The 27730-nt window shown below is 44.2% G+C and overlaps 9 non-coding genes and 3 pseudogenes across 9 annotated transcripts; all 12 read left to right on the plus strand.

Moving 5' to 3' along the window:
* The first annotated feature begins 2319 nt into the window (after nt 1-2319).
* Nucleotides 2320-2565, plus strand: LOC138517626 (U2 spliceosomal RNA; annotated as a pseudogene).
* Nucleotides 2566-3195: 630 nt separating this feature from the next.
* LOC138517506 (U2 spliceosomal RNA) lies at nt 3196-3386 on the plus strand. Its single transcript, XR_011282683.1, has one exon. It is a non-coding gene; the product is annotated as a U2 spliceosomal RNA (small nuclear RNA).
* A 630-nt stretch (nt 3387-4016) lies between these two features.
* On the plus strand, nt 4017-4207 carry LOC138517466 (U2 spliceosomal RNA). Its single transcript, XR_011282648.1, has one exon. It is a non-coding gene; the product is annotated as a U2 spliceosomal RNA (small nuclear RNA).
* A 630-nt stretch (nt 4208-4837) lies between these two features.
* LOC138517508 (U2 spliceosomal RNA) lies at nt 4838-5028 on the plus strand. The gene has a single exon (XR_011282684.1). It is a non-coding gene; the product is annotated as a U2 spliceosomal RNA (small nuclear RNA).
* Nucleotides 5029-10992: 5964 nt separating this feature from the next.
* LOC138517630 (U2 spliceosomal RNA) lies at nt 10993-11234 on the plus strand (annotated as a pseudogene).
* A 630-nt stretch (nt 11235-11864) lies between these two features.
* On the plus strand, nt 11865-12055 carry LOC138517509 (U2 spliceosomal RNA). Its single transcript, XR_011282685.1, has one exon. It is a non-coding gene; the product is annotated as a U2 spliceosomal RNA (small nuclear RNA).
* Nucleotides 12056-12685: 630 nt separating this feature from the next.
* On the plus strand, nt 12686-12876 carry LOC138517467 (U2 spliceosomal RNA). Its single transcript, XR_011282649.1, has one exon. It is a non-coding gene; the product is annotated as a U2 spliceosomal RNA (small nuclear RNA).
* Nucleotides 12877-13506: 630 nt separating this feature from the next.
* On the plus strand, nt 13507-13697 carry LOC138517510 (U2 spliceosomal RNA). Its single transcript, XR_011282686.1, has one exon. It is a non-coding gene; the product is annotated as a U2 spliceosomal RNA (small nuclear RNA).
* Nucleotides 13698-19661: 5964 nt separating this feature from the next.
* Nucleotides 19662-19903, plus strand: LOC138517631 (U2 spliceosomal RNA; annotated as a pseudogene).
* A 630-nt stretch (nt 19904-20533) lies between these two features.
* On the plus strand, nt 20534-20724 carry LOC138517511 (U2 spliceosomal RNA). The gene has a single exon (XR_011282687.1). It is a non-coding gene; the product is annotated as a U2 spliceosomal RNA (small nuclear RNA).
* Nucleotides 20725-21354: 630 nt separating this feature from the next.
* LOC138517468 (U2 spliceosomal RNA) lies at nt 21355-21545 on the plus strand. Its single transcript, XR_011282650.1, has one exon. It is a non-coding gene; the product is annotated as a U2 spliceosomal RNA (small nuclear RNA).
* A 630-nt stretch (nt 21546-22175) lies between these two features.
* Nucleotides 22176-22366, plus strand: LOC138517512 (U2 spliceosomal RNA). The gene has a single exon (XR_011282688.1). It is a non-coding gene; the product is annotated as a U2 spliceosomal RNA (small nuclear RNA).
* Nucleotides 22367-27730: the final 5364 nt, after the last annotated feature.

The raw sequence follows: 27730 nt of genomic DNA on the forward strand, positions 1-27730 counted from the left end.
TGCACAGGAGTTTTTTATTGAATTGTATTCTGAGAAGGCATTGGATGTGAACAAGAAGAAAGTTTTTGTGCGCCTATACAAGATTTATTAGAAGCAGAACAAAAAGAAAAAATGGTAGAATCTTTTTCGTTAGAGGAGGTAAGTGTAGCAGTGATGTCGGCTGCACGGGGAAAATCCCCGGGTAGCGATGGATTACCTAGTGAATGGTATATGAAATTTTGGGATATTTTGGGACCTGTATTGGTGGATGTGATAGATGAGTGTTTTAGTACGGGAAATTTGAGTCCTAGTATGAAAAAGGGCATAATAACCCTTATATATAAAAAAGGGGATAAAGAAGATATAAAAAATTGGAGGCCAATTACGTTGTTGAATGTTGACTATAAAATTTTAGCGAAAGTGATTGCAAATCGGCTGAGGGTGGTGATAAAGGATTTGGTGCATGTTGATCAAACATGTGCCGTTCCAGGAAGACGCATACACGAGAGTTTGTTGATTATTAGGGATTCGGTAAGTGCAGCAAAAGAAAGGGGAACATCGTTAGGCGTTTTGAATTTGGATTTTGAGAAGGCTTATGATAGAGTATCACATGGTTTATGTTGAGAGTTTTAGGAAGAATGGGATGTCCGAGTCTTTTTTTACGTTATATTTCAATTTTGTATAAAGGGGCTTTCAGTCAAATTCGGTTAAAAGGTGTTTTATCTGAAAGGATACCGATTTTGTCGGAGTACGTCAGGGATGTCCATTGTCGGCTCTGATCTATGTGTGTGCGATTGAGCCTTTGCATATGAGTTTACGAGATCATGGGGGAATAGTAGGTGCTTCAGTTCCAGGAACAAGAAGACAGGTGAAATCTATTGGTTACATGGATGATGTGTCAATTCTGTGTGGAGATGCCCAGTCGGTAGTGCAAGCGGTATCCCAAACAGAACGTTTTTGTCAAGCAGCAGGTTTTAAATTAAATAAAAGTAAGTGTACTTTGTTCACTGTGGGTGAATGGGATAATTTGTATTATTGTCCGGTCAGTAGAGCACGAGAGAGTGTGAAAGTATTGGGAATAGTTTTTAATAAATGTATGGATGGGATAGAACAATGGGATGAGGTAACTAAACAAGTAGAGAGTAAAGTAAGTTATTGGCAGTTAAGGAGTTTGACAATTACAGGAAAGATTATGTTAATGAAAGCTGTTTTATTACCTATTTTACTTTTCTTAGCATTGGTTTTTCCACCCACAAAGTATCAGTAGTGCGATTACAGCGTTTATTCTTTTTATTTTTATGGGGCTCCAAGATGGATAAGGTTCGAAGAAATGTAATGTATAAACCCCAGGTTTTGGGAGGCAGAGGAGTTCCGAATTTAGAATTATTTTTGGCTGGGCATTATATAGCGTTTTGTGTAAATACAGTGAAACATTCAAAGTCATTGGCGGCCTTCTTTGTAAGATATGCGGTAGCAAATGTGTTGGATCGATTTCACATTATACAGAAAAGTAATTTATTGCCAAAAGCGTGGATATTACCTGTTTTTTATCAATGTTTTCAGTGGTTTTTGCCTTTAGTGAATCCAGTGGAATTGTTGTATGAGGAGAGGATAGATCCCGGGAAAATTTTGAAAACGTTACAACAAAGAGAATTACCTGAACCAGTGGGTAATTTGAGTGGGCCAAGACTGTTAAGGGTATGGAATTTTTTTTCGAGTACTAAAGCCACAAATAGACAAAAAGATATAAATTGGCTGATATTAATGAATGCACTCCCCTTGAGGGATTTTATGCATCGGAGGCAAATGTCCAGAACGGCTGTGTGCCCGAGAGAGGGTTGTGTACAGACAGAGTCTATTTATCATTTTTTGTGGCAATGTCAGTATGCAACTTGTGTATGGGAGTTTTTTCAACCCCTGATTTTTGCAGTGACTGGAGTAAGAAACATTACTTATGACATGGTATTATTGGGATATCAATGGAAGAAAGAAGAATTGAATAATAGGCTTTTGTTTCAGATTGGTTCATCTATAAAGGAAGCATTATGGAAATCGAGGAGTTTGTTGGTCATACAACATGCTCAGATTTCTCCTCAAGAATGTGTTAAGTTGGCTTTGAGCTGTCTATATATATATTATTGCCTGGATGTTAAAAGACAGGGAGAAGTACAAGCCCAATTTATGTGGCAGCAGAAAAATTGGAGGCTTTTAACATCCTAGATTTTGGTTTCTTGAACCTCTAAAATTGAGGAGAAGTGAACAAATTAGAAATGTAGTTGTACGTTTTTTATTTGGCTTTTTTTGATTTGACATTTTTTTTGATTTGGTCTATTTTTCCTTTTTTTTTTCCTGATTTGTAAATAATTGGAGGTTTGGGACGGTTAAAGGGGTGATGAGGAGACAAGAGAAAAAAAAAAAAAAAAAAAAAAAAAATCTGTTCTTATCAGTTTAATATCTGATACATCCTCTATCTGGGGACCATATATTAAATTGATTTTTGGAACAGGGAGATGGAATGGGAGCTTGCTCTGTCCACTCCACGCATCAACCTGGTATTGCAGTACCTCCAGGACTGGTGCACTTCCCCACTTGGGGAAAACAATGCTGTGAAAAAAAAAGACTGAGCAATTCTGGAAACTTGTGCACTTTGCAATCTTTTTGGGTTGAACTCGGATGCATTTTCTTCATTGTCTTGGAAAAGGTGCTGTCGTGTCTGTCACAGGAGAAAAAAAGTCTGCCCCTTTGCTCGCTTTTCACGGGAGCTGCAAAGCAAAGGTGCCAGCCAGCCAGCCAGCCAGCCAGCCAGACTCGGCCTGCAGCAGCAGCCCCACAAGGAGGAGATGGGGGACACTGTCCTTGCCCTGCCTCACCCCTGAAAGGCCCCGAACGGCCAAGCCTTATCTGAGGGGGACGCACTTGGGGGAACATCCCCTGGGCAGCTGAGGGTGACTTTCGCCGCTAGGTGACGGGGCCAGTGCCAGGCCGAGGCTGCAGCTTGGCTGGGCAGAGCTCTGCAGCCTGTGCCTGGCCGCCTCGGCCCTGGCGCTCTGGGACCCTTGGAAATCTGGGGGCGGAGCCATGCAAAATATCGCCGGGCATGCTGGTCATGCAAATGCTATTCCTGGCCGAGGAGTCTGGGGTTCTGCAGCAGAGCGTTGCTCCGAGTCAGCAGGGTAGCTGCCGAGCAGCAGTCTTTCCGGTGAACCCTTTGTGGGCATCGCTTCTCGGCCTTTTGGCTAAGATCAAGTGTAGTTTCTTTTTTTATCAGTTTAATATCTGATACGTCCTCTATCTGGGGACCATATATTAAATTGATTTTTGGAACAGGGAGATGGAATGGGAGCTTGCTCTGTCCACTCCACGCATCAACCTGGTATTGCAGTACCTCCAGGACTGGTGCACTTCCCCACTTGGGGAAAACAATGCTGTGAAAAAAAAAGACTGAGCAATTCTGGAAACTTGTGCACTTTGCAATCTTTTTGGGTTGAACTCGGATGCATTTTCTTCATTGTCTTGGAAAAGGTGCTGTCGTGTCTGTCACAGGAGAAAAAAAGTCTGCCCCTTTGCTCGCTTTTCACGGGAGCTGCAAAGCAAAGGTGCCAGCCAGCCAGCCAGCCAGCCAGCCAGACTCGGCCTGCAGCAGCAGCCCCACAAGGAGGAGATGGGGGACACTGTCCTTGCCCTGCCTCACCCCTGAAAGGCCCCGAACGGCCAAGCCTTATCTGAGGGGGACGCACTTGGGGGAACATCCCCTGGGCAGCTGAGGGTGACTTTCGCCGCTAGGTGACGGGGCCAGTGCCAGGCCGAGGCTGCAGCTTGGCTGGGCAGAGCTCTGCAGCCTGTGCCTGGCCGCCTCGGCCCTGGCGCTCTGGGACCCTTGGAAATCTGGGGGCGGAGCCATGCAAAATATCGCCGGGCATGCTGGTCATGCAAATGATATTCCTGGCCGAGGAGTCTGGGGTTCTGCAGCAGAGCGTTGCTCCGAGTCAGCAGGGTAGCTGCCGAGCAGCAGTCTTTCCGGTGAACCCTTTGTGGGCATCGCTTCTCGGCCTTTTGGCTAAGATCAAGTGTAGTATCTGTTCTTATCAGTTTAATATCTGATACGTCCTCTATCTGGGGACCATATATTAAATTGATTTTTGGAACAGGGAGATGGAATGGGAGCTTGCTCTGTCCACTCCACGCATCAACCTGGTATTGCAGTACCTCCAGGACTGGTGCACTTCCCCACTTGGGGAAAACAATGCTGTGAAAAAAAAAGACTGAGCAATTCTGGAAACTTGTGCACTTTGCAATCTTTTTGGGTTGAACTCGGATGCATTTTCTTCATTGTCTTGGAAAAGGTGCTGTCGTGTCTGTCACAGGAGAAAAAAAGTCTGCCCCTTTGCTCGCTTTTCACGGGAGCTGCAAAGCAAAGGTGCCAGCCAGCCAGCCAGCCAGCCAGCCAGACTCGGCCTGCAGCAGCAGCCCCACAAGGAGGAGATGGGGGACACTGTCCTTGCCCTGCCTCACCCCTGAAAGGCCCCGAACGGCCAAGCCTTATCTGAGGGGGACGCACTTGGGGGAACATCCCCTGGGCAGCTGAGGGTGACTTTCGCCGCTAGGTGACGGGGCCAGTGCCAGGCCGAGGCTGCAGCTTGGCTGGGCAGAGCTCTGCAGCCTGTGCCTGGCCGCCTCGGCCCTGGCGCTCTGGGACCCTTGGAAATCTGGGGGCGGAGCCATGCAAAATATCGCCGGGCATGCTGGTCATGCAAATGCTATTCCTGGCCGAGGAGTCTGGGGTTCTGCAGCAGAGCGTTGCTCCGAGTCAGCAGGGTAGCTGCCGAGCAGCAGTCTTTCCGGTGAACCCTTTGTGGGCATCGCTTCTCGGCCTTTTGGCTAAGATCAAGTGTAGTTTCTTTTTTTATCAGTTTAATATCTGATACGTCCTCTATCTGGGGACCATATATTAAATTGATTTTTGGAACAGGGAGATGGAATGGGAGCTTGCTCTGTCCACTCCACGCATCAACCTGGTATTGCAGTACCTCCAGGACTGGTGCACTTCCCCACTTGGGGAAAACAATGCTGTGAAAAAAAAAGACTGAGCAATTCTGGAAACTTGTGCACTTTGCAATCTTTTTGGGTTGAACTCGGATGCATTTTCTTCATTGTCTTGGAAAAGGTGCTGTCGTGTCTGTCACAGGAGAAAAAAAGTCTGCGCCTTTGCTCGCTTTTCACGGGAGCTGCAAAGCAAAGGTGCCAGCCAGCCAGCCAGCCAGCCAGCCAGCCAGACTCGGCCTGCAGCAGCAGCCCCACAAGGAGGAGATGGGGGACACTGTCCTTGCCCTGCCTCACCCCTGAAAGGCCCCGAACGGCCCCGAACGGCCAAGCCTTATCTGAGGGGGACGCACTTGGGGGAACATCCCCTGGGCAGCTGAGGGTGACTTTCGCCGCTAGGTGACGGGGCCAGTGCCAGGCCGAGGCTGCAGCTTGGCTGGGCAGAGCTCTGCAGCCTGTGCCTGGCCGCCTCGGCCCTGGCGCTCTGGGACCCTTGGAAATCTGGGGGCGGAGCCATGCAAAATATCGCCGGGCATGCTGGTCATGCAAATGATATTCCTGGCCGAGGAGTCTGGGGTTCTGCAGCAGAGCGTTGCTCCGAGTCAGCAGGGTAGCTGCCGAGCAGCAGTCTTTCCGGTGAACCCTTTGTGGGCATCGCTTCTCGGCCTTTTGGCCTAGATCAAGTGCAGAGAGTCACTTGTTTTGTCTGGCTTGTCCGGCACAGGTAGACTTTTCTTTGCAGCTGATGCCCCCGGACCTTTTTGGGTCTGGGGGTGGGCTACTGATCTAGCTTAAGAGGACTGGAATCTTTCGTCACCCTGCTATTGGAGAGGTTCTGCTTTTTGTGCAAGCGGCAGTCACCCTCTCTCCCTGAGGTGGAGAGGGGGTGGCTTTACGGAGATACGGGATTTTTGGACTCGTGGAAAGAAGTATGGCGACGTTGTCCAGTATGGCGGAGTCTTCTAGAAACATACCACCAGCAACGGAACTAAGGTATTCAATTCGGATTACGGTTCAGCAAGGTTTCGAGAAGGAAAAAGATTTTGACTTTGTTGTCAAAAAAGTACTGTTTGAAGTATTACAGGTCGATAAAGGAAGTTTGTTTTGTATGCAGGAACATCGTACTGTTTTTACGTATGATATCACCTTTAAAGATGAACAGTCGTCATTGAATGCATATGAAGTTTATAGAATGGAGAAGGAGAAGAACAAAATTTTGGAGGGTGTTGCGGTCACATTGTGTTATATTCGTCAGAGGATTCCGCTAACGGTTCATATGTATAACCCTTTTGTTTCGGTTGATGTTATCAAGAATTGGCTTTCGAATTATTGCGAGGAAATCAAAGGTGGACATGAGATGAGAAACAAATATGACATCTTTAATGGGAATCGAAGGTTTGTGGTAGTATTGAAAAAGGATCCAGAGCGAATGGGGGGAGTATGTCACCCTCCGAGTATGTTCAAAATCCACGACCATAGTGGGTATTTGTACTACCCTAATCAGCCTACTTTTTGTAGGTTCTGTAGAATTTTTGGGCACACCAAACAGGAGTGTCCGAGAGATAAATGTAGAAATTGCGGAAGTAAGAGCCATAAAAAAGCAGACTGTGATAGTCCACTAAAATGTGAGGGTTGTAGTTTGCTGGGACATATAGTAGATAATTGTCCGAATACTCCAAAGACATATGCCCAGGCAGTGGTTGGTGAGATTACAGTCGAAGTGGTAGCTGAAACTAATAAAAAAAAAGTTATATTGGAGGAAGTGAGAGAGTATTTGTGTAGTATACCAAGTAGAATGGCATATAATATATATGGTTCAGATCTGGAATATAAGAATTGGATTAGCGGTTTCATACAAGATTGTGAAGCGAGAGAAAATGTGGAAAATGCTGCCGATTTGATTTTGGAATTTAAAAAGAAATGGGGGATGTGTTCCCGAGAAATGGATGAAACTGTTACAATGGAAGAGGTCCAGAGTGGAATAGAAAATGTTGGTGTATTGGGTAAAGAGGTGGATTTGAAGGACAAAGGAGTAATGGTGAAAAGTCAGTCGGATAGAGAAAGAGCAACGATTGACCAAATGAATAAGTGTACAGGACCAGAGATCCGAAGCTGGAGAAACCAAGTGCAAAAAAATACAACTCAGAATAAAAGAGACAAAGAAAGGAGTGAATCGCAGGAATCTTCTTTTTGCCAGGAATTAGAAATGCCGAATAAATATGGAGCCCTGTCTGAAGGTTTTGTGGACCCAGTAGAGGTTCAATTTACTCAGAAATCGGATGTTTTGGAAGATACGGATGGTGAAAGTGTGGAAACTGATGTAGACATAAGAGGGATTTCGCGTCATAAACAAACGAAGAATAAGGACCGTAGTCGGTCCAAACGAAGATAAGTGAGAATATATGATTTGATGGAGCCTCTTTATAATACCACTTTGAGAGTGGCAACATTGAATGTAAGAGGAATTAATAGTAGTTCAAAGAGGACAGCACTGTTTGCATTTTTAGCGTCAATTTCATGTGACATTTTTTGTTTGCAAGAATGCGTTATGAATTGGGATGGGTCGAATCTGAAGTGGTGTGCAGAGTGGACTAATGGCATGTCGGTGTGGTCTGGAGCTAATGATGATAGGAATGCGGGTACGGCAGTTTTATTCAATTCACATCTGATGATGAATGTAAAACATGTTGAGTTGATTCCAGGACGTATTTTACAAATATCCTTTGATTGGCAGAATGTTGAACATAAATTGTTGAGCATATATGCTAATGCAAAGGTAAAAGAGAGGTGTGCCTTGTTTAGGAACCTACGGTCTTTTTGTGTGGGAAATACTCCTTTGATAGTAGCAGGTGATTTTAATTGTATATTACATCCTGCGGATAGAAAAAGAGATGGAAGAATGGTGAGTGTTGAAAACAAAGATACGTCGTCCAAATTGTTGAAGGATTTAGTGGAGGATTTGCATCTTATAGATACGCATGCGGTATGTGATGGTACAGAGAAAAGGTTTACATATAGGGGAAATAATGGGTTGGTATCATCCAGAATTGATTTTATTTTTGTATCAAGAATCTTTGCAATAAGCGATACTGATGTTATTCCTACGCTATTTTCTGACCATCATTTGGTACTTTCGACGGTTAGATTGTTGTCATATACACCGAGAGGGAGGAATTTGTGGAAGCTAAATGTGCAATTGTTGGAGAATGAAGACACGTGTTTTAGTTTTAGGAGATTGTTGGAAAAATGGGTGTTACAGTATAAGTCTTACTCCTCTTTAATAGAATGGTGGGAAGTGGTGAAATTTAATACGAAGAAGTTTTTTATTAAAAGTGGTCAGGAATTGGTCAGGAAAAAGAATTCTGATTATAGGATGTTAGTAGGCTCACAGCAGACTTTGTATAAATTACAAGATATGGGTGTGGACGTACGGGAGGATTTAGACATTGTGAAAAGGGAAATTCAGAAATGGATGCAGGAGAAGGAGAGGACGATTATATTCAATTCAAGAGTGAAGCATTTCGAGGAAGGTGAGAAATGTACTAGATTTTTCTTTAAATCATTGTGTTCTCATAGAAGGAGTTCGGAAGAATTTAATAATACAAAAGGAGTAGTGGGAGATGAATTGAATAACAGTTTGCATATTGCACAGGAGTTTTTTATTGAATTGTATTCTGAGAAGGCATTGGATGTGGAACAAGAAGAAAGTTTTTGTGCGCCTATACAAGATTTATTAGAAGCAGAACAAAAAGAAAAAATGGTAGAATCTTTTTCGTTAGAGGAGGTAAGTGTAGCAGTGATGTCGGCTGCACGGGGAAAATCCCCGGGTAGCGATGGATTACCTAGTGAATGGTATATGAAATTTTGGGATATTTTGGGACCTGTATTGGTGGATGTGATAGATGAGTGTTTTAGTACGGGAAATTTGAGTCCTAGTATGAAAAAGGGCATAATAACCCTTATATATAAAAAAGGGGATAAAGAAGATATAAAAAATTGGAGGCCAATTACGTTGTTGAATGTTGACTATAAAATTTTAGCGAAAGTGATTGCAAATCGGCTGAGGGTGGTGATAAAGGATTTGGTGCATGTTGATCAAACATGTGCCGTTCCAGGAAGACGCATACACGAGAGTTTGTTGATTATTAGGGATTCGGTAAGTGCAGCAAAAGAAAGGGGAACATCGTTAGGCGTTTTGAATTTGGATTTTGAGAAGGCTTATGATAGAGTATCACATGGTTTTATGTTGAGAGTTTTAGGAAGAATGGGATGTCCGAGTCTTTTTTTACGTTATATTTCAATTTTGTATAAAGGGGCTTTCAGTCAAATTCGGTTAAAAGGTGTTTTATCTGAAAGGATACCGATTTTGTCGGGAGTACGTCAGGGATGTCCATTGTCGGCTCTGATCTATGTGTGTGCGATTGAGCCTTTGCATATGAGTTTACGAGATCATGGGGGAATAGTAGGTGCTTCAGTTCCAGGAACAAGAAGACAGGTGAAATCTATTGGTTACATGGATGATGTGTCAATTCTGTGTGGAGATGCCCAGTCGGTAGTGCAAGCGGTATCCCAAACAGAACGTTTTTGTCAAGCAGCAGGTTTTAAATTAAATAAAAGTAAGTGTACTTTGTTCACTGTGGGTGAATGGGATAATTTGTATTATTGTCCGGTCAGTAGAGCACGAGAGAGTGTGAAAGTATTGGGAATAGTTTTTAATAAATGTATGGATGGGATAGAACAATGGGATGAGGTAACTAAACAAGTAGAGAGTAAAGTAAGTTATTGGCAGTTAAGGAGTTTGACAATTACAGGAAAGATTATGTTAATGAAAGCTGTTTTATTACCTATTTTACTTTTCTTAGCATTGGTTTTTCCACCCACAAAGTATCAAGTAGTGCGATTACAGCGTTTATTCTTTTTATTTTTATGGGGCTCCAAGATGGATAAGGTTCGAAGAAATGTAATGTATAAACCCCAGGTTTTGGGAGGCAGAGGAGTTCCGAATTTAGAATTATTTTTGGCTGGGCATTATATAGCGTTTTGTGTAAATACAGTGAAACATTCAAAGTCATTGGCGGCCTTCTTTGTAAGATATGCGGTAGCAAATGTGTTGGATCGATTTCACATTATACAGAAAAGTAATTTATTGCCAAAAGCGTGGATATTACCTGTTTTTTATCAATGTTTTCAGTGGTTTTTGCCTTTAGTGAATCCAGTGGAATTGTTGTATGAGGAGAGGATAGATCCCGGGAAAATTTTGAAAACGTTACAACAAAGAGAATTACCTGAACCAGTGGGTAATTTGAGTGGGCCAAGACTGTTAAGGGTATGGAATTTTTTTTCGAGTACTAAAGCCACAAATAGACAAAAAGATATAAATTGGCTGATATTAATGAATGCACTCCCCTTGAGGGATTTTATGCATCGGAGGCAAATGTCCAGAACGGCTGTGTGCCCGAGAGAGGGTTGTGTACAGACAGAGTCTATTTATCATTTTTTGTGGCAATGTCAGTATGCAACTTGTGTATGGGAGTTTTTTCAACCCCTGATTTTTGCAGTGACTGGAGTAAGAAACATTACTTATGACATGGTATTATTGGGATATCAATGGAAGAAAGAAGAATTGAATAATAGGCTTTTGTTTCAGATTGGTTCATCTATAAAGGAAGCATTATGGAAATCGAGGAGTTTGTTGGTCATACAACATGCTCAGATTTCTCCTCAAGAATGTGTTAAGTTGGCTTTGAGCTGTCTATATATATATTATTGCCTGGATGTTAAAAGACAGGGAGAAGTACAAGCCCAATTTATGTGGCAGCAGAAAAATTGGAGGCTTTTAACATCCTAGATTTTGGTTTCTTGAACCTCTAAAATTGAGGAGAAGTGAACAAATTAGAAATGTAGTTGTACGTTTTTTATTTGGCTTTTTTTGATTTGACATTTTTTTTGATTTGGTCTATTTTTCCTTTTTTTTTTCCTGATTTGTAAATAATTGGAGGTTTGGGACGGTTAAAGGGGTGATGAGGAGACAAGAGAAAAAAAAAAAAAAAAAAAAAAAAAAATCTGTTCTTATCAGTTTAATATCTGATACATCCTCTATCTGGGGACCATATATTAAATTGATTTTTGGAACAGGGAGATGGAATGGGAGCTTGCTCTGTCCACTCCACGCATCAACCTGGTATTGCAGTACCTCCAGGACTGGTGCACTTCCCCACTTGGGGAAAACAATGCTGTGAAAAAAAAAGACTGAGCAATTCTGGAAACTTGTGCACTTTGCAATCTTTTTGGGTTGAACTCGGATGCATTTTCTTCATTGTCTTGGAAAAGGTGCTGTCGTGTCTGTCACAGGAGAAAAAAAGTCTGCCCCTTTGCTCGCTTTTCACGGGAGCTGCAAAGCAAAGGTGCCAGCCAGCCAGCCAGCCAGCCAGCCAGACTCGGCCTGCAGCAGCAGCCCCACAAGGAGGAGATGGGGGACACTGTCCTTGCCCTGCCTCACCCCTGAAAGGCCCCGAACGGCCAAGCCTTATCTGAGGGGGACGCACTTGGGGGAACATCCCCTGGGCAGCTGAGGGTGACTTTCGCCGCTAGGTGACGGGGCCAGTGCCAGGCCGAGGCTGCAGCTTGGCTGGGCAGAGCTCTGCAGCCTGTGCCTGGCCGCCTCGGCCCTGGCGCTCTGGGACCCTTGGAAATCTGGGGGCGGAGCCATGCAAAATATCGCCGGGCATGCTGGTCATGCAAATGCTATTCCTGGCCGAGGAGTCTGGGGTTCTGCAGCAGAGCGTTGCTCCGAGTCAGCAGGGTAGCTGCCGAGCAGCAGTCTTTCCGGTGAACCCTTTGTGGGCATCGCTTCTCGGCCTTTTGGCTAAGATCAAGTGTAGTTTCTTTTTTTATCAGTTTAATATCTGATACGTCCTCTATCTGGGGACCATATATTAAATTGATTTTTGGAACAGGGAGATGGAATGGGAGCTTGCTCTGTCCACTCCACGCATCAACCTGGTATTGCAGTACCTCCAGGACTGGTGCACTTCCCCACTTGGGGAAAACAATGCTGTGAAAAAAAAAGACTGAGCAATTCTGGAAACTTGTGCACTTTGCAATCTTTTTGGGTTGAACTCGGATGCATTTTCTTCATTGTCTTGGAAAAGGTGCTGTCGTGTCTGTCACAGGAGAAAAAAAGTCTGCCCCTTTGCTCGCTTTTCACGGGAGCTGCAAAGCAAAGGTGCCAGCCAGCCAGCCAGCCAGCCAGCCAGACTCGGCCTGCAGCAGCAGCCCCACAAGGAGGAGATGGGGGACACTGTCCTTGCCCTGCCTCACCCCTGAAAGGCCCCGAACGGCCAAGCCTTATCTGAGGGGGACGCACTTGGGGGAACATCCCCTGGGCAGCTGAGGGTGACTTTCGCCGCTAGGTGACGGGGCCAGTGCCAGGCCGAGGCTGCAGCTTGGCTGGGCAGAGCTCTGCAGCCTGTGCCTGGCCGCCTCGGCCCTGGCGCTCTGGGACCCTTGGAAATCTGGGGGCGGAGCCATGCAAAATATCGCCGGGCATGCTGGTCATGCAAATGATATTCCTGGCCGAGGAGTCTGGGGTTCTGCAGCAGAGCGTTGCTCCGAGTCAGCAGGGTAGCTGCCGAGCAGCAGTCTTTCCGGTGAACCCTTTGTGGGCATCGCTTCTCGGCCTTTTGGCTAAGATCAAGTGTAGTATCTGTTCTTATCAGTTTAATATCTGATACGTCCTCTATCTGGGGACCATATATTAAATTGATTTTTGGAACAGGGAGATGGAATGGGAGCTTGCTCTGTCCACTCCACGCATCAACCTGGTATTGCAGTACCTCCAGGACTGGTGCACTTCCCCACTTGGGGAAAACAATGCTGTGAAAAAAAAAGACTGAGCAATTCTGGAAACTTGTGCACTTTGCAATCTTTTTGGGTTGAACTCGGATGCATTTTCTTCATTGTCTTGGAAAAGGTGCTGTCGTGTCTGTCACAGGAGAAAAAAAGTCTGCCCCTTTGCTCGCTTTTCACGGGAGCTGCAAAGCAAAGGTGCCAGCCAGCCAGCCAGCCAGCCAGCCAGACTCGGCCTGCAGCAGCAGCCCCACAAGGAGGAGATGGGGGACACTGTCCTTGCCCTGCCTCACCCCTGAAAGGCCCCGAACGGCCAAGCCTTATCTGAGGGGGACGCACTTGGGGGAACATCCCCTGGGCAGCTGAGGGTGACTTTCGCCGCTAGGTGACGGGGCCAGTGCCAGGCCGAGGCTGCAGCTTGGCTGGGCAGAGCTCTGCAGCCTGTGCCTGGCCGCCTCGGCCCTGGCGCTCTGGGACCCTTGGAAATCTGGGGGCGGAGCCATGCAAAATATCGCCGGGCATGCTGGTCATGCAAATGCTATTCCTGGCCGAGGAGTCTGGGGTTCTGCAGCAGAGCGTTGCTCCGAGTCAGCAGGGTAGCTGCCGAGCAGCAGTCTTTCCGGTGAACCCTTTGTGGGCATCGCTTCTCGGCCTTTTGGCTAAGATCAAGTGTAGTTTCTTTTTTTATCAGTTTAATATCTGATACGTCCTCTATCTGGGGACCATATATTAAATTGATTTTTGGAACAGGGAGATGGAATGGGAGCTTGCTCTGTCCACTCCACGCATCAACCTGGTATTGCAGTACCTCCAGGACTGGTGCACTTCCCCACTTGGGGAAAACAATGCTGTGAAAAAAAAAGACTGAGCAATTCTGGAAACTTGTGCACTTTGCAATCTTTTTGGGTTGAACTCGGATGCATTTTCTTCATTGTCTTGGAAAAGGTGCTGTCGTGTCTGTCACAGGAGAAAAAAAGTCTGCGCCTTTGCTCGCTTTTCACGGGAGCTGCAAAGCAAAGGTGCCAGCCAGCCAGCCAGCCAGCCAGCCAGCCAGACTCGGCCTGCAGCAGCAGCCCCACAAGGAGGAGATGGGGGACACTGTCCTTGCCCTGCCTCACCCCTGAAAGGCCCCGAACGGCCCCGAACGGCCAAGCCTTATCTGAGGGGGACGCACTTGGGGGAACATCCCCTGGGCAGCTGAGGGTGACTTTCGCCGCTAGGTGACGGGGCCAGTGCCAGGCCGAGGCTGCAGCTTGGCTGGGCAGAGCTCTGCAGCCTGTGCCTGGCCGCCTCGGCCCTGGCGCTCTGGGACCCTTGGAAATCTGGGGGCGGAGCCATGCAAAATATCGCCGGGCATGCTGGTCATGCAAATGATATTCCTGGCCGAGGAGTCTGGGGTTCTGCAGCAGAGCGTTGCTCCGAGTCAGCAGGGTAGCTGCCGAGCAGCAGTCTTTCCGGTGAACCCTTTGTGGGCATCGCTTCTCGGCCTTTTGGCCTAGATCAAGTGCAGAGAGTCACTTGTTTTGTCTGGCTTGTCCGGCACAGGTAGACTTTTCTTTGCAGCTGATGCCCCCGGACCTTTTTGGGTCTGGGGGTGGGCTACTGATCTAGCTTAAGAGGACTGGAATCTTTCGTCACCCTGCTATTGGAGAGGTTCTGCTTTTTGTGCAAGCGGCAGTCACCCTCTCTCCCTGAGGTGGAGAGGGGGTGGCTTTACGGAGATACGGGATTTTTGGACTCGTGGAAAGAAGTATGGCGACGTTGTCCAGTATGGCGGAGTCTTCTAGAAACATACCACCAGCAACGGAACTAAGGTATTCAATTCGGATTACGGTTCAGCAAGGTTTCGAGAAGGAAAAAGATTTTGACTTTGTTGTCAAAAAAGTACTGTTTGAAGTATTACAGGTCGATAAAGGAAGTTTGTTTTGTATGCAGGAACATCGTACTGTTTTTACGTATGATATCACCTTTAAAGATGAACAGTCGTCATTGAATGCATATGAAGTTTATAGAATGGAGAAGGAGAAGAACAAAATTTTGGAGGGTGTTGCGGTCACATTGTGTTATATTCGTCAGAGGATTCCGCTAACGGTTCATATGTATAACCCTTTTGTTTCGGTTGATGTTATCAAGAATTGGCTTTCGAATTATTGCGAGGAAATCAAAGGTGGACATGAGATGAGAAACAAATATGACATCTTTAATGGGAATCGAAGGTTTGTGGTAGTATTGAAAAAGGATCCAGAGCGAATGGGGGGAGTATGTCACCCTCCGAGTATGTTCAAAATCCACGACCATAGTGGGTATTTGTACTACCCTAATCAGCCTACTTTTTGTAGGTTCTGTAGAATTTTTGGGCACACCAAACAGGAGTGTCCGAGAGATAAATGTAGAAATTGCGGAAGTAAGAGCCATAAAAAAGCAGACTGTGATAGTCCACTAAAATGTGAGGGTTGTAGTTTGCTGGGACATATAGTAGATAATTGTCCGAATACTCCAAAGACATATGCCCAGGCAGTGGTTGGTGAGATTACAGTCGAAGTGGTAGCTGAAACTAATAAAAAAAAAGTTATATTGGAGGAAGTGAGAGAGTATTTGTGTAGTATACCAAGTAGAATGGCATATAATATATATGGTTCAGATCTGGAATATAAGAATTGGATTAGCGGTTTCATACAAGATTGTGAAGCGAGAGAAAATGTGGAAAATGCTGCCGATTTGATTTTGGAATTTAAAAAGAAATGGGGGATGTGTTCCCGAGAAATGGATGAAACTGTTACAATGGAAGAGGTCCAGAGTGGAATAGAAAATGTTGGTGTATTGGGTAAAGAGGTGGATTTGAAGGACAAAGGAGTAATGGTGAAAAGTCAGTCGGATAGAGAAAGAGCAACGATTGACCAAATGAATAAGTGTACAGGACCAGAGATCAGAAGCTGGAGAAACCAAGTGCAAAAAAATACAACTCAGAATAAAAGAGACAAAGAAAGGAGTGAATCGCAGGAATCTTCTTTTTGCCAGGAATTAGAAATGCCGAATAAATATGGAGCCCTGTCTGAAGGTTTTGTGGACCCAGTAGAGGTTCAATTTACTCAGAAATCGGATGTTTTGGAAGATACGGATGGTGAAAGTGTGGAAACTGATGTAGACATAAGAGGGATTTCGCGTCATAAACAAACGAAGAATAAGGACCGTAGTCGGTCCAAACGAAGATAAGTGAGAATATATGATTTGATGGAGCCTCTTTATAATACCACTTTGAGAGTGGCAACATTGAATGTAAGAGGAATTAATAGTAGTTCAAAGAGGACAGCACTGTTTGCATTTTTAGCGTCAATTTCATGTGACATTTTTTGTTTGCAAGAATGCGTTATGAATTGGGATGGGTCGAATCTGAAGTGGTGTGCAGAGTGGACTAATGGCATGTCGGTGTGGTCTGGAGCTAATGATGATAGGAATGCGGGTACGGCAGTTTTATTCAATTCACATCTGATGATGAATGTAAAACATGTTGAGTTGATTCCAGGACGTATTTTACAAATATCCTTTGATTGGCAGAATGTTGAACATAAATTGTTGAGCATATATGCTAATGCAAAGGTAAAAGAGAGGTGTGCCTTGTTTAGGAACCTACGGTCTTTTTGTGTGGGAAATACTCCTTTGATAGTAGCAGGTGATTTTAATTGTATATTACATCCTGCGGATAGAAAAAGAGATGGAAGAATGGTGAGTGTTGAAAACAAAGATACGTCGTCCAAATTGTTGAAGGATTTAGTGGAGGATTTGCATCTTATAGATACGCATGCGGTATGTGATGGTACAGAGAAAAGGTTTACATATAGGGGAAATAATGGGTTGGTATCATCCAGAATTGATTTTATTTTTGTATCAAGAATCTTTGCAATAAGCGATACTGATGTTATTCCTACGCTATTTTCTGACCATCATTTGGTACTTTCGACGGTTAGATTGTTGTCATATACACCGAGAGGGAGGAATTTGTGGAAGCTAAATGTGCAATTGTTGGAGAATGAAGACACGTGTTTTAGTTTTAGGAGATTGTTGGAAAAATGGGTGTTACAGTATAAGTCTTACTCCTCTTTAATAGAATGGTGGGAAGTGGTGAAATTTAATACGAAGAAGTTTTTTATTAAAAGTGGTCAGGAATTGGTCAGGAAAAAGAATTCTGATTATAGGATGTTAGTAGGCTCACAGCAGACTTTGTATAAATTACAAGATATGGGTGTGGACGTACGGGAGGATTTAGACATTGTGAAAAGGGAAATTCAGAAATGGATGCAGGAGAAGGAGAGGACGATTATATTCAATTCAAGAGTGAAGCATTTCGAGGAAGGTGAGAAATGTACTAGATTTTTCTTTAAATCATTGTGTTCTCATAGAAGGAGTTCGGAAGAATTTAATAATACAAAAGGAGTAGTGGGAGATGAATTGAATAACAGTTTGCATATTGCACAGGAGTTTTTTATTGAATTGTATTCTGAGAAGGCATTGGATGTGGAACAAGAAGAAAGTTTTTGTGCGCCTATACAAGATTTATTAGAAGCAGAACAAAAAGAAAAAATGGTAGAATCTTTTTCGTTAGAGGAGGTAAGTGTAGCAGTGATGTCGGCTGCACGGGGAAAATCCCCGGGTAGCGATGGATTACCTAGTGAATGGTATATGAAATTTTGGGATATTTTGGGACCTGTATTGGTGGATGTGATAGATGAGTGTTTTAGTACGGGAAATTTGAGTCCTAGTATGAAAAAGGGCATAATAACCCTTATATATAAAAAAGGGGATAAAGAAGATATAAAAAATTGGAGGCCAATTACGTTGTTGAATGTTGACTATAAAATTTTAGCGAAAGTGATTGCAAATCGGCTGAGGGTGGTGATAAAGGATTTGGTGCATGTTGATCAAACATGTGCCGTTCCAGGAAGACGCATACACGAGAGTTTGTTGATTATTAGGGATTCGGTAAGTGCAGCAAAAGAAAGGGGAACATCGTTAGGCGTTTTGAATTTGGATTTTGAGAAGGCTTATGATAGAGTATCACATGGTTTTATGTTGAGAGTTTTAGGAAGAATGGGATGTCCGAGTCTTTTTTTACGTTATATTTCAATTTTGTATAAAGGGGCTTTCAGTCAAATTCGGTTAAAAGGTGTTTTATCTGAAAGGATACCGATTTTGTCGGGAGTACGTCAGGGATGTCCATTGTCGGCTCTGATCTATGTGTGTGCGATTGAGCCTTTGCATATGAGTTTACGAGATCATGGGGGAATAGTAGGTGCTTCAGTTCCAGGAACAAGAAGACAGGTGAAATCTATTGGTTACATGGATGATGTGTCAATTCTGTGTGGAGATGCCCAGTCGGTAGTGCAAGCGGTATCCCAAACAGAACGTTTTTGTCAAGCAGCAGGTTTTAAATTAAATAAAAGTAAGTGTACTTTGTTCACTGTGGGTGAATGGGATAATTTGTATTATTGTCCGGTCAGTAGAGCACGAGAGAGTGTGAAAGTATTGGGAATAGTTTTTAATAAATGTATGGATGGGATAGAACAATGGGATGAGGTAACTAAACAAGTAGAGAGTAAAGTAAGTTATTGGCAGTTAAGGAGTTTGACAATTACAGGAAAGATTATGTTAATGAAAGCTGTTTTATTACCTATTTTACTTTTCTTAGCATTGGTTTTTCCACCCACAAAGTATCAAGTAGTGCGATTACAGCGTTTATTCTTTTTATTTTTATGGGGCTCCAAGATGGATAAGGTTCGAAGAAATGTAATGTATAAACCCCAGGTTTTGGGAGGCAGAGGAGTTCCGAATTTAGAATTATTTTTGGCTGGGCATTATATAGCGTTTTGTGTAAATACAGTGAAACATTCAAAGTCATTGGCGGCCTTCTTTGTAAGATATGCGGTAGCAAATGTGTTGGATCGATTTCACATTATACAGAAAAGTAATTTATTGCCAAAAGCGTGGATATTACCTGTTTTTTATCAATGTTTTCAGTGGTTTTTGCCTTTAGTGAATCCAGTGGAATTGTTGTATGAGGAGAGGATAGATCCCGGGAAAATTTTGAAAACGTTACAACAAAGAGAATTACCTGAACCAGTGGGTAATTTGAGTGGGCCAAGACTGTTAAGGGTATGGAATTTTTTTTCGAGTACTAAAGCCACAAATAGACAAAAAGATATAAATTGGCTGATATTAATGAATGCACTCCCCTTGAGGGATTTTATGCATCGGAGGCAAATGTCCAGAACGGCTGTGTGCCCGAGAGAGGGTTGTGTACAGACAGAGTCTATTTATCATTTTTTGTGGCAATGTCAGTATGCAACTTGTGTATGGGAGTTTTTTCAACCCCTGATTTTTGCAGTGACTGGAGTAAGAAACATTACTTATGACATGGTATTATTGGGATATCAATGGAAGAAAGAAGAATTGAATAATAGGCTTTTGTTTCAGATTGGTTCATCTATAAAGGAAGCATTATGGAAATCGAGGAGTTTGTTGGTCATACAACATGCTCAGATTTCTCCTCAAGAATGTGTTAAGTTGGCTTTGAGCTGTCTATATATATATTATTGCCTGGATGTTAAAAGACAGGGAGAAGTACAAGCCCAATTTATGTGGCAGCAGAAAAATTGGAGGCTTTTAACATCCTAGATTTTGGTTTCTTGAACCTCTAAAATTGAGGAGAAGTGAACAAATTAGAAATGTAGTTGTACGTTTTTTATTTGGCTTTTTTTGATTTGACATTTTTTTTGATTTGGTCTATTTTTCCTTTTTTTTTTCCTGATTTGTAAATAATTGGAGGTTTGGGACGGTTAAAGGGGTGATGAGGAGACAAGAGAAAAAAAAAAAAAAAAAAAAAAAAAAATCTGTTCTTATCAGTTTAATATCTGATACATCCTCTATCTGGGGACCATATATTAAATTGATTTTTGGAACAGGGAGATGGAATGGGAGCTTGCTCTGTCCACTCCACGCATCAACCTGGTATTGCAGTACCTCCAGGACTGGTGCACTTCCCCACTTGGGGAAAACAATGCTGTGAAAAAAAAAGACTGAGCAATTCTGGAAACTTGTGCACTTTGCAATCTTTTTGGGTTGAACTCGGATGCATTTTCTTCATTGTCTTGGAAAAGGTGCTGTCGTGTCTGTCACAGGAGAAAAAAAGTCTGCCCCTTTGCTCGCTTTTCACGGGAGCTGCAAAGCAAAGGTGCCAGCCAGCCAGCCAGCCAGCCAGCCAGACTCGGCCTGCAGCAGCAGCCCCACAAGGAGGAGATGGGGGACACTGTCCTTGCCCTGCCTCACCCCTGAAAGGCCCCGAACGGCCAAGCCTTATCTGAGGGGGACGCACTTGGGGGAACATCCCCTGGGCAGCTGAGGGTGACTTTCGCCGCTAGGTGACGGGGCCAGTGCCAGGCCGAGGCTGCAGCTTGGCTGGGCAGAGCTCTGCAGCCTGTGCCTGGCCGCCTCGGCCCTGGCGCTCTGGGACCCTTGGAAATCTGGGGGCGGAGCCATGCAAAATATCGCCGGGCATGCTGGTCATGCAAATGCTATTCCTGGCCGAGGAGTCTGGGGTTCTGCAGCAGAGCGTTGCTCCGAGTCAGCAGGGTAGCTGCCGAGCAGCAGTCTTTCCGGTGAACCCTTTGTGGGCATCGCTTCTCGGCCTTTTGGCTAAGATCAAGTGTAGTTTCTTTTTTTATCAGTTTAATATCTGATACGTCCTCTATCTGGGGACCATATATTAAATTGATTTTTGGAACAGGGAGATGGAATGGGAGCTTGCTCTGTCCACTCCACGCATCAACCTGGTATTGCAGTACCTCCAGGACTGGTGCACTTCCCCACTTGGGGAAAACAATGCTGTGAAAAAAAAAGACTGAGCAATTCTGGAAACTTGTGCACTTTGCAATCTTTTTGGGTTGAACTCGGATGCATTTTCTTCATTGTCTTGGAAAAGGTGCTGTCGTGTCTGTCACAGGAGAAAAAAAGTCTGCCCCTTTGCTCGCTTTTCACGGGAGCTGCAAAGCAAAGGTGCCAGCCAGCCAGCCAGCCAGCCAGCCAGACTCGGCCTGCAGCAGCAGCCCCACAAGGAGGAGATGGGGGACACTGTCCTTGCCCTGCCTCACCCCTGAAAGGCCCCGAACGGCCAAGCCTTATCTGAGGGGGACGCACTTGGGGGAACATCCCCTGGGCAGCTGAGGGTGACTTTCGCCGCTAGGTGACGGGGCCAGTGCCAGGCCGAGGCTGCAGCTTGGCTGGGCAGAGCTCTGCAGCCTGTGCCTGGCCGCCTCGGCCCTGGCGCTCTGGGACCCTTGGAAATCTGGGGGCGGAGCCATGCAAAATATCGCCGGGCATGCTGGTCATGCAAATGATATTCCTGGCCGAGGAGTCTGGGGTTCTGCAGCAGAGCGTTGCTCCGAGTCAGCAGGGTAGCTGCCGAGCAGCAGTCTTTCCGGTGAACCCTTTGTGGGCATCGCTTCTCGGCCTTTTGGCTAAGATCAAGTGTAGTATCTGTTCTTATCAGTTTAATATCTGATACGTCCTCTATCTGGGGACCATATATTAAATTGATTTTTGGAACAGGGAGATGGAATGGGAGCTTGCTCTGTCCACTCCACGCATCAACCTGGTATTGCAGTACCTCCAGGACTGGTGCACTTCCCCACTTGGGGAAAACAATGCTGTGAAAAAAAAAGACTGAGCAATTCTGGAAACTTGTGCACTTTGCAATCTTTTTGGGTTGAACTCGGATGCATTTTCTTCATTGTCTTGGAAAAGGTGCTGTCGTGTCTGTCACAGGAGAAAAAAAGTCTGCCCCTTTGCTCGCTTTTCACGGGAGCTGCAAAGCAAAGGTGCCAGCCAGCCAGCCAGCCAGCCAGCCAGACTCGGCCTGCAGCAGCAGCCCCACAAGGAGGAGATGGGGGACACTGTCCTTGCCCTGCCTCACCCCTGAAAGGCCCCGAACGGCCAAGCCTTATCTGAGGGGGACGCACTTGGGGGAACATCCCCTGGGCAGCTGAGGGTGACTTTCGCCGCTAGGTGACGGGGCCAGTGCCAGGCCGAGGCTGCAGCTTGGCTGGGCAGAGCTCTGCAGCCTGTGCCTGGCCGCCTCGGCCCTGGCGCTCTGGGACCCTTGGAAATCTGGGGGCGGAGCCATGCAAAATATCGCCGGGCATGCTGGTCATGCAAATGCTATTCCTGGCCGAGGAGTCTGGGGTTCTGCAGCAGAGCGTTGCTCCGAGTCAGCAGGGTAGCTGCCGAGCAGCAGTCTTTCCGGTGAACCCTTTGTGGGCATCGCTTCTCGGCCTTTTGGCTAAGATCAAGTGTAGTTTCTTTTTTTATCAGTTTAATATCTGATACGTCCTCTATCTGGGGACCATATATTAAATTGATTTTTGGAACAGGGAGATGGAATGGGAGCTTGCTCTGTCCACTCCACGCATCAACCTGGTATTGCAGTACCTCCAGGACTGGTGCACTTCCCCACTTGGGGAAAACAATGCTGTGAAAAAAAAAGACTGAGCAATTCTGGAAACTTGTGCACTTTGCAATCTTTTTGGGTTGAACTCGGATGCATTTTCTTCATTGTCTTGGAAAAGGTGCTGTCGTGTCTGTCACAGGAGAAAAAAAGTCTGCGCCTTTGCTCGCTTTTCACGGGAGCTGCAAAGCAAAGGTGCCAGCCAGCCAGCCAGCCAGCCAGCCAGCCAGACTCGGCCTGCAGCAGCAGCCCCACAAGGAGGAGATGGGGGACACTGTCCTTGCCCTGCCTCACCCCTGAAAGGCCCCGAACGGCCCCGAACGGCCAAGCCTTATCTGAGGGGGACGCACTTGGGGGAACATCCCCTGGGCAGCTGAGGGTGACTTTCGCCGCTAGGTGACGGGGCCAGTGCCAGGCCGAGGCTGCAGCTTGGCTGGGCAGAGCTCTGCAGCCTGTGCCTGGCCGCCTCGGCCCTGGCGCTCTGGGACCCTTGGAAATCTGGGGGCGGAGCCATGCAAAATATCGCCGGGCATGCTGGTCATGCAAATGATATTCCTGGCCGAGGAGTCTGGGGTTCTGCAGCAGAGCGTTGCTCCGAGTCAGCAGGGTAGCTGCCGAGCAGCAGTCTTTCCGGTGAACCCTTTGTGGGCATCGCTTCTCGGCCTTTTGGCCTAGATCAAGTGCAGAGAGTCACTTGTTTTGTCTGGCTTGTCCGGCACAGGTAGACTTTTCTTTGCAGCTGATGCCCCCGGACCTTTTTGGGTCTGGGGGTGGGCTACTGATCTAGCTTAAGAGGACTGGAATCTTTCGTCACCCTGCTATTGGAGAGGTTCTGCTTTTTGTGCAAGCGGCAGTCACCCTCTCTCCCTGAGGTGGAGAGGGGGTGGCTTTACGGAGATACGGGATTTTTGGACTCGTGGAAAGAAGTATGGCGACGTTGTCCAGTATGGCGGAGTCTTCTAGAAACATACCACCAGCAACGGAACTAAGGTATTCAATTCGGATTACGGTTCAGCAAGGTTTCGAGAAGGAAAAAGATTTTGACTTTGTTGTCAAAAAAGTACTGTTTGAAGTATTACAGGTCGATAAAGGAAGTTTGTTTTGTATGCAGGAACATCGTACTGTTTTTACGTATGATATCACCTTTAAAGATGAACAGTCGTCATTGAATGCATATGAAGTTTATAGAATGGAGAAGGAGAAGAACAAAATTTTGGAGGGTGTTGCGGTCACATTGTGTTATATTCGTCAGAGGATTCCGCTAACGGTTCATATGTATAACCCTTTTGTTTCGGTTGATGTTATCAAGAATTGGCTTTCGAATTATTGCGAGGAAATCAAAGGTGGACATGAGATGAGAAACAAATATGACATCTTTAATGGGAATCGAAGGTTTGTGGTAGTATTGAAAAAGGATCCAGAGCGAATGGGGGGAGTATGTCACCCTCCGAGTATGTTCAAAATCCACGACCATAGTGGGTATTTGTACTACCCTAATCAGCCTACTTTTTGTAGGTTCTGTAGAATTTTTGGGCACACCAAACAGGAGTGTCCGAGAGATAAATGTAGAAATTGCGGAAGTAAGAGCCATAAAAAAGCAGACTGTGATAGTCCACTAAAATGTGAGGGTTGTAGTTTGCTGGGACATATAGTAGATAATTGTCCGAATACTCCAAAGACATATGCCCAGGCAGTGGTTGGTGAGATTACAGTCGAAGTGGTAGCTGAAACTAATAAAAAAAAAGTTATATTGGAGGAAGTGAGAGAGTATTTGTGTAGTATACCAAGTAGAATGGCATATAATATATATGGTTCAGATCTGGAATATAAGAATTGGATTAGCGGTTTCATACAAGATTGTGAAGCGAGAGAAAATGTGGAAAATGCTGCCGATTTGATTTTGGAATTTAAAAAGAAATGGGGGATGTGTTCCCGAGAAATGGATGAAACTGTTACAATGGAAGAGGTCCAGAGTGGAATAGAAAATGTTGGTGTATTGGGTAAAGAGGTGGATTTGAAGGACAAAGGAGTAATGGTGAAAAGTCAGTCGGATAGAGAAAGAGCAACGATTGACCAAATGAATAAGTGTACAGGACCAGAGATCAGAAGCTGGAGAAACCAAGTGCAAAAAAATACAACTCAGAATAAAAGAGACAAAGAAAGGAGTGAATCGCAGGAATCTTCTTTTTGCCAGGAATTAGAAATGCCGAATAAATATGGAGCCCTGTCTGAAGGTTTTGTGGACCCAGTAGAGGTTCAATTTACTCAGAAATCGGATGTTTTGGAAGATACGGATGGTGAAAGTGTGGAAACTGATGTAGACATAAGAGGGATTTCGCGTCATAAACAAACGAAGAATAAGGACCGTAGTCGGTCCAAACGAAGATAAGTGAGAATATATGATTTGATGGAGCCTCTTTATAATACCACTTTGAGAGTGGCAACATTGAATGTAAGAGGAATTAATAGTAGTTCAAAGAGGACAGCACTGTTTGCATTTTTAGCGTCAATTTCATGTGACATTTTTTGTTTGCAAGAATGCGTTATGAATTGGGATGGGTCGAATCTGAAGTGGTGTGCAGAGTGGACTAATGGCATGTCGGTGTGGTCTGGAGCTAATGATGATAGGAATGCGGGTACGGCAGTTTTATTCAATTCACATCTGATGATGAATGTAAAACATGTTGAGTTGATTCCAGGACGTATTTTACAAATATCCTTTGATTGGCAGAATGTTGAACATAAATTGTTGAGCATATATGCTAATGCAAAGGTAAAAGAGAGGTGTGCCTTGTTTAGGAACCTACGGTCTTTTTGTGTGGGAAATACTCCTTTGATAGTAGCAGGTGATTTTAATTGTATATTACATCCTGCGGATAGAAAAAGAGATGGAAGAATGGTGAGTGTTGAAAACAAAGATACGTCGTCCAAATTGTTGAAGGATTTAGTGGAGGATTTGCATCTTATAGATACGCATGCGGTATGTGATGGTACAGAGAAAAGGTTTACATATAGGGGAAATAATGGGTTGGTATCATCCAGAATTGATTTTATTTTTGTATCAAGAATCTTTGCAATAAGCGATACTGATGTTATTCCTACGCTATTTTCTGACCATCATTTGGTACTTTCGACGGTTAGATTGTTGTCATATACACCGAGAGGGAGGAATTTGTGGAAGCTAAATGTGCAATTGTTGGAGAATGAAGACACGTGTTTTAGTTTTAGGAGATTGTTGGAAAAATGGGTGTTACAGTATAAGTCTTACTCCTCTTTAATAGAATGGTGGGAAGTGGTGAAATTTAATACGAAGAAGTTTTTTATTAAAAGTGGTCAGGAATTGGTCAGGAAAAAGAATTCTGATTATAGGATGTTAGTAGGCTCACAGCAGACTTTGTATAAATTACAAGATATGGGTGTGGACGTACGGGAGGATTTAGACATTGTGAAAAGGGAAATTCAGAAATGGATGCAGGAGAAGGAGAGGACGATTATATTCAATTCAAGAGTGAAGCATTTCGAGGAAGGTGAGAAATGTACTAGATTTTTCTTTAAATCATTGTGTTCTCATAGAAGGAGTTCGGAAGAATTTAATAATACAAAAGGAGTAGTGGGAGATGAATTGAATAACAGTTTGCATATTGCACAGGAGTTTTTTATTGAATTGTATTCTGAGAAGGCATTGGATGTGGAACAAGAAGAAAGTTTTTGTGCGCCTATACAAGATTTATTAGAAGCAGAACAAAAAGAAAAAATGGTAGAATCTTTTTCGTTAGAGGAGGTAAGTGTAGCAGTGATGTCGGCTGCACGGGGAAAATCCCCGGGTAGCGATGGATTACCTAGTGAATGGTATATGAAATTTTGGGATATTTTGGGACCTGTATTGGTGGATGTGATAGATGAGTGTTTTAGTACGGGAAATTTGAGTCCTAGTATGAAAAAGGGCATAATAACCCTTATATATAAAAAAGGGGATAAAGAAGATATAAAAAATTGGAGGCCAATTACGTTGTTGAATGTTGACTATAAAATTTTAGCGAAAGTGATTGCAAATCGGCTGAGGGTGGTGATAAAGGATTTGGTGCATGTTGATCAAACATGTGCCGTTCCAGGAAGACGCATACACGAGAGTTTGTTGATTATTAGGGATTCGGTAAGTGCAGCAAAAGAAAGGGGAACATCGTTAGGCGTTTTGAATTTGGATTTTGAGAAGGCTTATGATAGAGTATCACATGGTTTTATGTTGAGAGTTTTAGGAAGAATGGGATGTCCGAGTCTTTTTTTACGTTATATTTCAATTTTGTATAAAGGGGCTTTCAGTCAAATTCGGTTAAAAGGTGTTTTATCTGAAAGGATACCGATTTTGTCGGGAGTACGTCAGGGATGTCCATTGTCGGCTCTGATCTATGTGTGTGCGATTGAGCCTTTGCATATGAGTTTACGAGATCATGGGGGAATAGTAGGTGCTTCAGTTCCAGGAACAAGAAGACAGGTGAAATCTATTGGTTACATGGATGATGTGTCAATTCTGTGTGGAGATGCCCAGTCGGTAGTGCAAGCGGTATCCCAAACAGAACGTTTTTGTCAAGCAGCAGGTTTTAAATTAAATAAAAGTAAGTGTACTTTGTTCACTGTGGGTGAATGGGATAATTTGTATTATTGTCCGGTCAGTAGAGCACGAGAGAGTGTGAAAGTATTGGGAATAGTTTTTAATAAATGTATGGATGGGATAGAACAATGGGATGAGGTAACTAAACAAGTAGAGAGTAAAGTAAGTTATTGGCAGTTAAGGAGTTTGACAATTACAGGAAAGATTATGTTAATGAAAGCTGTTTTATTACCTATTTTACTTTTCTTAGCATTGGTTTTTCCACCCACAAAGTATCAAGTAGTGCGATTACAGCGTTTATTCTTTTTATTTTTATGGGGCTCCAAGATGGATAAGGTTCGAAGAAATGTAATGTATAAACCCCAGGTTTTGGGAGGCAGAGGAGTTCCGAATTTAGAATTATTTTTGGCTGGGCATTATATAGCGTTTTGTGTAAATACAGTGAAACATTCAAAGTCATTGGCGGCCTTCTTTGTAAGATATGCGGTAGCAAATGTGTTGGATCGATTTCACATTATACAGAAAAGTAATTTATTGCCAAAAGCGTGGATATTACCTGTTTTTTATCAATGTTTTCAGTGGTTTTTGCCTTTAGTGAATCCAGTGGAATTGTTGTATGAGGAGAGGATAGATCCCGGGAAAATTTTGAAAACGTTACAACAAAGAGAATTACCTGAACCAGTGGGTAATTTGAGTGGGCCAAGACTGTTAAGGGTATGGAATTTTTTTTCGAGTACTAAAGCCACAAATAGACAAAAAGA

This window comes from Ambystoma mexicanum, chromosome 6q (genome assembly GCF_040938575.1).
Source record: "Ambystoma mexicanum isolate Mex_15411 chromosome 6q, UKY_AmexF1_1, whole genome shotgun sequence".
NCBI lineage: Eukaryota > Metazoa > Chordata > Amphibia > Caudata > Ambystomatidae > Ambystoma > Ambystoma mexicanum.